Source organism: Gallus gallus, chromosome 4, assembly GCF_016699485.2.
Source record: "Gallus gallus isolate bGalGal1 chromosome 4, bGalGal1.mat.broiler.GRCg7b, whole genome shotgun sequence".
Classification (NCBI taxonomy): domain Eukaryota; kingdom Metazoa; phylum Chordata; class Aves; order Galliformes; family Phasianidae; genus Gallus; species Gallus gallus.
In genome coordinates, this window is record NC_052535.1 from 10,449,173 (window position 1) to 10,459,529 (window position 10,357).

The window sequence follows — 10,357 nt, forward strand, 5'->3', positions numbered from 1 at the left end:
AGGCTGAAATCAGTGCAGTGTGCAAAATGCAGTGTGCATTAGGCGTGCCTGCTCAGGTATCAGCTGTAGATGTGCAGATGTCAGAGAGAAAGCTGACTTCAGAAATTCCTCTTGGAAAGAATTTCCATAAGGAAGGAAAGGACATACTGAGCACCCATGGACATGTGTTATCTTGACCAGTTCCCTAACCCAGCAGGCAAACAGAGGACTTAGATGGCCTTAACTGTCCTGAAGTACCTCTCTGCATATCCAGGAACCTTTCACGTTAAAATAGTTTTCTCCCACACATAGAAAAGATGAGCTAGGAATTCATTTGGGTAAATCAGCACCATTTCACTGAAATCAATAGAGCTGCATCAATTTTAGATGTACTGCATGTTTTCGGCTGGTTTTTTAAGGACTGTTTGTGGTTTTTCAGATGAAAAAAGTAACAAAACTATTAATCCCCTAAGTTCTGATAAAGAATTTTGAATAACAATTGAAATTCATTACAAAATTTCACTATTTCAATGCATAATTTCCCTGGTGGAGGGGCTTAAAACTCTTTCTGTAATTACCATAACAGCATAAGGGTCGAGCCATTAAAATAATCTCTGGCAATTCTGTGTGATTCACGTTATTTATGAAGAATGCAGCAGACACAATGTTCCTTGCTACAGTCTGTTTCCTGTATGTCTCTCTACTCTTTCTCTTCCCCTAGGTATAAATGGTTAATTCTTATATATGTACTAGAGGGATGTACCTCTCCAGAATTAATAAATCCACCCAGAAGAAATAGCATTTATATATGAAGTCCATAATAATATCAAAGAAAACTGGGCAAAATTGAGAAAATGGAGACATACCTTATTGCAATTACCTTCTATTCTAGCATATTTTTCTTATTAACAGTGCAGACAAAAGGTAACCCTCCAATTTTATTTTAAATGAGCCTGATAGAAGGATCTCATCCACTTCATTTTCATATAAAATTGCACTGTGGAGCCTGATCTCCCCGCCTTTCCTCAGCCAGAATGCCTACTGCGGTCCGTGGAAATGGCTGTGTCAAGCTACCAGGGCTGGGAGCTGGTATTTACACTTCTGCCCTGGCTAACCACTGTTATTCACTGCGTTGCACGTGGCATTCCCAAATGGCCTTTCAGAGAGGGAAATGTACAGGTAATGCACTGAACTTGGTTGGCCTTTGCTTAGAACAAATATAGGCACACCAATGTTCCCTTTAAAACAGCATGGTTCTGTCGCAGTGACAAGATAAACAGGCCGGTTAAGCTTATGTGAATGTCAATTATTTTCTGAGGTGATACTAACGTTGAAATACCAAACACATTTTGCATACAAATTACTGAATTAAGTGTGAAGGAGTTTTACATTCACAAAACGAGGGTACTGAAGTTCTCTGTTAGCATCCTAGAGATGGACAGCCAAACGCTTGGCTGGTGGAAATCTGTGAAGCACCAGCAAGAACAGAACCGTGCTACTTCACATAGAGCTTAGGTATAGCCAGAGGGTTAAAGCATACCTAAAAGCTAATGAGAATTTCTAATGAAATAATATAAATCTGAATCTGTGAAATAGTTTACAGGCATGTTACACAGGCTAAGCTAGCTAACGCAGCTACCAAGCTCGCACTGATGTCCTCGTTATATGTATGGAAGCAAGCTTCAGATGTGGTTATGTTTGTGTAATCCTGAGATAAATGAACACCACTTACAGCAAACTGCTGCTGCCCTGAAAAGTACTTCTGTCCCCAGAGTTCAGCCAGGAGACATTCAAACAGACAAGATGGAAGGGAAATGTAGCCAAATTTTGCAATGTTATATTCTAAACTAAAAATCTGATTAATTGATAATCATTTTTGACACACTCTATGTTTAAAAGATAAATTTCAGTGTTAGAATATGGAGAACAAAAGGTAATAAATAAAGCCAAAATACTGACCCAAATTGTTTGAAAAATGAAGTTCATACTGAGTTCTGAACTTCCTGATTTGAATATCTTTCTATTAAATTAACAGACAATAACCCACACAAGAAACACACAGCCTAATCCAAGATGTGTTACAGATGCCAAATATTCCTGATTAGTTCACACTCATGAAGGAAAAATTAATAGCTCGGCCATTTATCAAAATTAAGGTTTTTAGAAAATGGAAAAAAGTGCTGAGTTTAATTACCCCTCTTAATTAGCTCGCTAGATAGTTATTACATTCCTGTGACTATAGAACAAGCACAGCCCTTTGCATACAGTTTTTGTCAGAGTTCTTCAGATACACAAAAACAATTTTTCCTGCTATTGCATTCATTTTTATTTATGGACTATTTTTAATGCAAATACTGCCCCAAAAACAAGTGCTGAGGAAGCTGCCTGGCTTGGCAATGGAGATGGAGTAGGAATGTAAAGGATTAGAGTGCTTAATGTACTGGAAAGGAGTTTATCAATACTGACAATTCTCACAGTGCTTAATCAAACATTTAAGACAAGTGGAGAAGCAGAGAGTAAAGACTTTGGGGCTTTGGAACAATACGTGCAAACAAACTTGTCTTGTCAGAACATGTCAGTGTATGGCGGAATAAAGAAATGCCTATAATTTAGTTACTGTTTTCATATAGATAGCTCGTGGTTTTAGCTAGGTAGTTCGACTGCAATGGCTTTACAATGGCAGTAAGCAATTCCTGAGGGAAATGAAGTATAACTTCTGTTGTCCTATTTTAAATCAAATTTTACTGTTCAGCATCATTTAAAGCTTCAGGAGCTGTAAATTAAGGAGGATTATGGGTTTTTGCTTAAAGTGATTTATTTATTTATTTATTTATATTATTGTTAACACATATTAAGGGGTATTAGGGTCTGATCCTTCAGTAACGTATCCTGGGTTACTGACCCTGGGCTTTCCTAGAGCTTGTCCCTGTGCTCAGACAAGGCTGGGAGGCAAGTGCTGCTCTGCATGTGCCTACAGGTTAATGTGGGTGAGTCTCAGACTCCTGAAGATCCTGTGCTAGATCTTCTTACATAATAGTCTGCAAATTCCCTACATGTAATTTTGCCATTGATTCAGGAGATCAAAGATCCTTCCTAAAATGTCTGACTTAAATCTTACTCTACTTTTGAGTCATATTCTTAGAGAAAATCTGGATCCTACCCGAAGAGAAATAGGTTAAGGATTCAGATTGGATTTCAGTGGTACTGAGATAAATGTTGAAGTAACAGCTAAAGCCATGCTCTATCTTTGGGCCTATGCTCAATCCAGAGTGCTCTCTGGCTGGCGCTGGTACCTGATACCCGTGAATATTTTGAAGGAAGCAGGGGCTGTAAGACCAGGAATGTTAAATTCCTGTATGATAGAAGATTACGATTATTCTGCAGGCTATGTGAGCAGGCAGAATGGGAAATTGCTTCCTTGGAATAACTTCAGCAACCAACTAGATAATAGAGATTGCTGCTTATCAAACTGCTGGTTACATGGTGCCTACTGCCATAGCGTACTTCTCATCCATTAACATCACTAAACTTTAGTCGCAGAAGAAAAGTAGAGCAGGACCCTGAGCTATAAAACAGAAAAGGCAATAAAAGGTGTTCAGTTCAACAGTGAAATTAATTAGGTAAGAGTAAGCAATTAAAAGGCAGTAAAAATTCAAGATGATATTTTTACTGAGTTTTTCAGAACTGAATGAGTATAACTTCAATGATCCCAGGTTCCCTTATGTAGTCCACTGGTCAAAGCAAATCCCCTGTGCACAGCACTACCTTCCCACACAGACTGAAGTCGGTGGAAGCTCTGTGGCAAATTCCCCAAGAACACTTCTGACTCTGCCAGTCCTTACCTATGTGACACATGAAGTCAGATATTACTGTTTGCTACTTGATCTTAACCCAGCAGTCAAGAATCTCCTGCTTGTTAAGAGGCTGTGCTCCCAATTGGTTCACGTTTTTCCACAAAGTTGTGTGATAAAACTCGAAACATAATAGCTCTGATGCAGGTGATTCTGTTTGGCTACATGAGAAATGTTCTAATACAAAGTATTTTCTCTCAAAGAAAAATGATCAAAAAAAAAGGGAAAAAAGTGCTGAATTTCTCTAAGGGATGAGATTAAATTCTGAGTCTAGGCAGAATGTGTATTTGAATTTTCTTGATATTGCTACCAAACTTTGAAGATATACATCATTCCCATTTGTTCATGAATGGTATGCAAGTTTGCAGCTGGGTGTAAGCAGCGTTCAATAACAAAAAAAAATGCAATTCTGCATTTTGACAGTCCAGTGGTAGTTGGGTTTACACCAGCTCTTACAGCTTGGAATTTAATACGACTTCAGGCATGTCACAGTTGGACCTTCTAGGTACAATACTCAAAACTATCCAGAATACATAATGACTATGTAGATGTAAGCTTAACCTGTGTGTGTGTTTACCATGATCACGTATGCAAACAGACAACTACCTTGTCAGCACTTCACACCTGCTAATGGTCCGCACCCATCCACAGTCCTAGTAATTTCACAAGCAGATTCCACACACTGTTGCATACGTACTCATGTCTTGAAGACCCAATAATCCTGCACATGTTCTGCATCTATTGCACTACTGCACTGTAAAAAGTAACACCACTAAACATTCTTATTTCATGGAATTCATACCAAGACAGTGACATATGCTTTCTTCTGCTCTTTTTTTGTTTTTAATTTCTGTGTTAGGGAGTCCTATTTTTCAAAGGGAATATGTGGATGGAGTTATCTAGTAGTTTAAATAGGTTTTAAGCAGTTAGTTGAAGCCACTTATAAAATCATACCATAAATGTTAACCTCAGTGACTTCAATTGTCATTTTCCCATCCATTTAGATAGAAATATTTTGTATTTTCTTATGTTGTCAGTTGCAGGCACAAGAAAGTTTGTGATATAATGACATTTAAAAACTTAAATCAACAGAAGATGTTCTCTGAAGGCTCTATGCCATACCATCTATTCGATCAATACATTACCAGTATCTGTCATCAACATCTTTTGGATGTTACATGACCTTGAAATATGTAAGCTGTCTTCATCATGACTCTGAAACAATTTACTAAGCAAAATGTGTGACCTGGACTGATGCCAAACACATAATGAGTTAAAACCAGAATTTTAAAAATCCTTCTTTTTGCAAATATATAGCTGACCAAAAAGGCGGGGGTGTTACTGGTAGAAGCTTTTCAGCTCTATTCTAAGCAATCAGCCCAAGGTCAGGTATTTCTACAGGGTTTCTAAATAGTTGCTAGTTGTCTAACTACCTCAATGGAAAATTGATCAAATGTGTCCCTACAAAAAGATGGAGTACAACTCTGGAAAGACACACAGTGGTAGCAGCGTCAGAAGCTGATCAATGGCAAGGAAAGAATGAATGCTATTTAATATTATGGGAACTATTTTTCTGATTTATTTCTGAGTGTGGGAATGTTACTTTTATATGTGTGAGGTTGACTCAGCAATAAGGAAAAATACCTTCTTGGTAACATTTTCAACTTGGAAGTCCTCTATTTTGCCACAGATTTAATGGTATGAACAGAAACAAGACCTGTGAATCTACACTTTCTTGGCAGTTTAACTTGGAGCGCCCTTTATGTGTAAGAGAGATATAACACTTTAATTTTAAGTATGTTCTATGGCTTGTGATTAATTTTGAATAGGAAAAATAGCAACAATTTTCCCTTGCGTGACAATGCTCTACCTGGAAGTGGTGCATCCTGTGGCAGCACTTGAGAAGCAGCTGAGCACTGTGGGAAGCACAGAGTGCCCTCTCCTGGGTTAGGAAATAATCAATTCAGTGAAAACGCACAGGAACTGTAGGAGTTTTGCTGAGGAATAACATCTGGTTACTGTTCCCTCCCTCTTACTTTGACTGACATGTGAAAATGTAGGGACAGGATGTAGACGGTAGTGTAGACAGGATTGATAACACTTTCTCCACACTCTGGATTCTTTTGTCCTGGCATTTGATTTGGACTTTTTCCAGTAAGTTACAAAACTTAGACCTAAATCTAAGTCTAAATCTAAACCTGAAACGCCCTAGAAATTCAGCTTTGCCATAAAATGTCCTACAGACTGCATGGTCTCCCATGTGGCTTCTCTGCCACTAAGTTGTTCCTTTAGAAGCCTTTTTCTCTTGTAACTTCTCCTGAATCACACAGCATCTTCCTCCTCAGCTGTACTTGCCCTACTAGAAGAGGTATTATCTACAGAGTCAATGGAGTTCTTGACCACTGACATAGATAATAACAGCCCTGAGCATATTCTTATTTGTTTGTAACTCTAAGCTGTCACTGCATATGTAAGGCAGCAGTAATTGGTGGAGAAATTTGATAGTAATTAGTCACGAGTCTTTGCATTGTTCACTGAGGGCAGTGATTGAGCAGCTCTTGGGAGATACCTTCAGTATCATGTAACTGGCATAAGCTATAGTAGAAGTAGAGGATGTGTTGAATAGGAGTTTAAATTGTGTTGTTATTTGTGACTCCTGCTAGGTCAGAAATAGAGTTTGAGCCATTAGAACAGTCTGTATAATGACTAATTCTTCAGTGAATTCCATTTCTGTTACTTTATACCTATTGTATATGTATAGACATCGGTATATATATGTATCTGCTTTACAAAAGGCTGCTGAGTATATATCCTTATTTGTCAGCGTGTAAGGGAGAAAAAGTAGGGTGGAAAGGATCTTCAGGCATAGGGTGTTGCTCTCGCAGCCAACCACATTGTCTCCATAGTGGGCTGGAAAGGATGAAGGAATTGCAGGCTCTCCCTGCTAAGTGAGCATGTATTAGTTTCTCTTAGACCTGATTAGACTCAAGCCCTCCAACACACCCCCATTTACCAACAGCTCCCTCTTGTACTCAAAGCTCTTTCAATTCCCTACTTCTGCATTTGGAACTTTGCCCCAAAATCTTGTTCTGAAACTTTGACAGCTTTATGTGGCACTCTCAGATTTTGAGAATCAAGGAAGTTCTTTACCCTCCACATGTTCACAAGGATTGAGGATAGTAGCAGAAGAAAACACTGCTGTGAGGTCAGGGCTGAGAACTGCTACATCATTACTCTTCTCACTGATGCAGGTTTTATGTTATTAGCTGCAGAAATCTCAATAACACTTAAGCTTTGCAAGGAGGGAAGGTTTTCCCACTAGCTAGTATGATAATAGCAATTTTTCTCTGACAAATTAATTTCAAATAAAATGATATTTTAGCTAACATCTTACAAAAGAAATGGAAACTTTGCCACGGGCAGAAACTTGCATTAATCATTATTTTCTATCTACTCCAAAAGAAGGGGGATTTCTTCGAATTATTAGTGACTCCATTTTGCAAGCTAGGAGATCATTCTTAACTGATTTAACTATTTCTTATTGTACTTATATTCTTATATGTCATAGAGCCAAACCAAAATTGAAACGGAATATTGACACTGAATGAAAAACTGGCATTCACCTTTCATATCAAAATCACAGACAAGTATAATTAATTTTTTGGATCAGAGAAAGTAATTTTTAGTTGAATACTTACTTGTCTGTGGGTGAGAAGGATAATTATAAAACATGTTATCACAGCAAAATCAGTCTGTGTAAATTTGATCTTCCATTTAAGTGTATATATTCAGTCTTTGAATTAACCGTGGAGACTTGTTTGTAAGCAAATAGCTTTGGGGGGGAGATAAATGGAAGGGAAAAGGATGGAAAGGGAAAGAGAAAAGAAAGGAAAAGGAAAAGGAAAAGGAAAAGGAAAAGGAAAAGGAAAAGGAAAAGGAAAAGGAAAAAGAAATCAGAGGAAGAAACTCTGTGACATTATGTTTTATTTCTAAGGAGATCTTTATAGTCTCACAAGTTAATATGAGAACAGGACTTGTTTATAACAAAGCTTCGTGGCTGTTACTTACTCAAATAATCACTGAAAGATTATTTCCATTACAGTATCATGCATAGTCAATGAAAATTGTCAGCCATTTGCATCATGAAGGTATGAGTAGGGAGAAGTTCTGGAGGAAGAAAGGTGTGCTTCCATGTGCTTTTCTAGGACTCGTGGGAAAACATTTTAAATGGAAGAAAGAAAAACAGTGTTCCGAAAATAATATCCAAATGAAATATTTTGAAAGAGAACACATTTTAAAGTTATTGAAGTTATTGTTAAGTTTTAAAATGAAAGTAAAAGTAGGATTGCTAAAATAACTGGGATGCTTGAGTTAAAAGCGTTATGGGGAGAACGAGTCTAAAATAATCTTTCCGTTTGGAGTGTAATGAAAGAATGCACATTCCAATTCGTGGGAAGTGAAATTAATTTTTCTGTAACCAAAAGGCAGTGGTGTTATTTAGCAGTTCATTTTCCTCAAGCTCACCATTCTTGTTTCGTTTTCTGCACGAAAAGAGGACAAGGATGTGATGTGTGTGTGAAATACGTTAGTTGGTGTGCAGTGGAAACATCCAACTACCCAAATTAATGATTATAGTCCATCTTGATTGTTTGTTTGACCTAGAGAACGCTATATTGGATGCTCTTGGTGTCATAAAACATACAGTGTTTGTTAACTGATTCTACTAAAATGGAAGGGAAACGGGAAGACTCTCCCGGTCCGGCTTTGGGCTGCTTGGTGCAACAGAGTTTATATTCCCTGTGTTTTTCCACTTTTCTTCTATGAAATGAACAGCTGTAATTGAAAAGCAAGAAGCTCCATGGTTTATAGAAATAGGTGTTGTTAAGAGCCTTAGCCATCTAATTTTCTTCCTATTGCAGGGCAGGCTTCCTATTGTCTGTCCTTTAGAGCTAATTTCTTTTCTGATCAAAAGGCCCACATCATTGAAAAGGTAGTAATGACTATTCATTTGGTTGAAACCTCCATTCTGCAGCCCGCAGAGCTTTATTTAGAAACTGCTATTTATTTCTAAAAGGAAAACCTCATTTGTGTCCTCTATAATGTCAATTAAAGGAGAATATATTTTAATTATTTGTCCTGAAGAGAAACCTTTCAGGATCTCTATTTGCTGTGCCAGTGATACAGGCTGCAGTTTGAAACAATATGTGCCTGCAAAATTGTGTGTCAGAGGGGAGAAATAAGATGTGTTTTGATTTAATTTGCCACTAATTAATAGTTTATTTGCGGCTAATTAGCAAGTTAGAGTTTTGCAATTAATGCCGCATTTCTAATATGACTCATAAACAAGACGCCTCACCATCATTGCCAGCAAATGAGGCGCGTTACTGAATCCGAACAGAAAACACTGCGGGAAGGATTCACCGAGTTATCGATGGGTAAAAAATAGGTGATCGAGTGGGTTTGTTTTCCTGGAGAATGACTTCTGCGACCGCTCAGCTGCCACCGGAGAGTGGGGGAAAGGGTCGGTGAAGCGCCGCGAGTGGGGATACCCGCAGCCCCTGGGGCTGTTGGGGACACCCGCGGCAAAGGGCGCTGCGTGGGCACCAGGGGCCGCTCTGCTCCGCTCCGCCCCGCGCTGTGCCCGCGTCCCCCGGGGCTGGGTGGGACCGGGCGGGACACGGACGGTGCTGCTGCGCTCGGGGGGCGACGTGTGGGACTGGGAATAGCGGGGGGAGCTGCACGAAGTTCCTGCCGCCGTCTTTAGCACCGGGTTTCGTGCTCGTTTTTTTTTTTTTTTTTTTTTTTTTTTTTTTCCCTCGGTGTTTTCTCTTCTCGTTTCCGCGGGGTTCCACAGAGAGCCGTGGGGAGACGTCCTGTGTTGGTGGTCCCCTCTGCAGCTCTGTAAATCGGTAACTTGGAGATGAGGGGTCCTTATTAGCAATGCCCCCCCGCCGCATCCCTCCCCTCCCGCAGAAGCCAACCCCATGAGGCGATTACCAGGAGGAGCTGTTTGTCAGAGGCTAATAAACAAATTCCTGGCGAACACCTGAATGAATGAGCGAGGGCCGGGAACAGCCCAATTAAGACACGGAGCTCCTGGTTGTTTTTGTGGCGGTGGAAACAATCCGGGCCAGAAAAGAGTCTATTCAGCGGCGCTCCGAGAGGTCTGTTTGCAGCCCGCTATTGTTGGTAGAAGCCAAATAAAAGTTCAGCTGGGGGGAAAAAGTGATTAAAAACAACATTCGCTGCTGCCCCCTGAGTGCACTGGGAGGCTCGGTTCAAAGGAACCGAGCTGCACCCAAACGACTGCCCGGGTTTTACCCACGGTCGTGAGATTTTTGTTTTTAAATGTTGCTGGTTTTAATGATATCATCAAAGGTATCCCTCGTGCTTTGGGGCAGATGAGCAGCAGGGATGCTGCAATCGCTGTTGTGCTCTGCAGTGGGTACGGGTGAAGCCGCAGAAGGGATAGGGGACCCATTCGGGGCTGCGGTGATTTGTACCCCCAGCTGCAATGGGAACTCGGT